We start from the raw sequence: 1,325 nt of genomic DNA, 5'->3' as shown, positions 1-1,325 counted from the left end.
TGAAAAGATGGTTGACCCGCCCTTGACACTGCTCGATCTCCATTCCACAATGCTGATCACCCAGCCATAACCTGGCAAACTCTCGCGCTGAACTGAGTTGCTGCTGCAGGCGGCGGTGACTCAGCCGCTGGCGGTGTACGGCTGCGTGGCGGATACCCTCAATGTCGGATCGTAACCGGTTAACCCCTTTCTTTGGGATTGCCCCAAAGCCAAATGTAGACCGTGTANGGCTTTTCCGGTCCAGCGCTCTGAACGCCAGATGCAATTCCACTTTTTCCGCACAGTCCCACCCTTTGGACTGAGCAAGTTGGGGGTGCCATTCCTGGATTGACTCGAACGCAGAGCATTCCAAACGCCGTTGTAGCGCCCGCACAATGCGGTGCTGGGCAGGGAACGGCAACGTTGTCAGTTGGGGCTCGGTCAATTGCAAGGGTATCATGGGCTCCACCATCTGCCATAGGGTTGTCAGCCGATACGGTATCTGATATCTGAAGGAAGCAGATATGAGAGGTGCTTGTACAATAGCTCTGCCCAGGCCCATATTTGTGAGATCCAGGCTCGAGCTTGTACTAAACAATGGACTGACCGGAGCGTTTGCAGTGCGTTAGAGCTACCGGAGGTAGATGAAAACACTGAGCCGATGGACGACGGATTCGGCGCCATGGAGTGCGTACGTTCATACCTTCCTCTTTATATGGCGGTGTCTACGGTAGACGAGCCATGCCTAACCGAGATAATCCCTTATTCTCACTACATCCCCTGCCCCTCAGCAAAGGCGTATAGGAGTCCAGTGAACAACAAGTGTCACCGGAGTAATGGCAAGTTGGGTTTCAGGAACCATGCATGTCAACCTTTGTCATTCCTGACCGGTGAAGTGGGCATTCTTGGTAGTTCAATCACGCAGCCGTGTCCGCCAGCGTTGGTGGTTATGCCGTCAGTAGGGTCATATATCGTGCAAATCATCTCGTCGTCTGATTTCTCTTCTAAGCTTGACGGGCTTCTTAACCTGGTCGAAGGCGTCTGGGCCCTCGCTGTCTGTCGGGGAGTCGTAGGAAATCACCGCTTCACGTTGGGTTACTGGCTCACCCTGGAGGTTCGTTTTCCGCTGGGAGCGCGTATTTACTGTGGTATAGCAGAGCCCGGTGATGATTGGGCGATCCCAGGTGGCTTNACGCAAGGTAAACTGACGGGCTGATATATAATACACTACATCCCCCATCTGTCTATTAAGCGGGCAATGGACTTGCGGAACGCTGTTCGCATCATAAAATGACCGAACATGGTGAACTGGAGGCTCCTCGTTCCGCTATAGTGACTAAAGAATT

The sequence above is a fragment of the Aspergillus sydowii genome (genome assembly GCF_001890705.1).
Source record: "Aspergillus sydowii CBS 593.65 unplaced genomic scaffold ASPSYscaffold_34, whole genome shotgun sequence".
Classification (NCBI taxonomy): Eukaryota; Fungi; Ascomycota; class Eurotiomycetes; order Eurotiales; family Aspergillaceae; genus Aspergillus; species Aspergillus sydowii.
The sequence above is the reverse complement of the archived record's forward strand: the minus strand, read 5'-3'. Positions refer to the sequence as shown.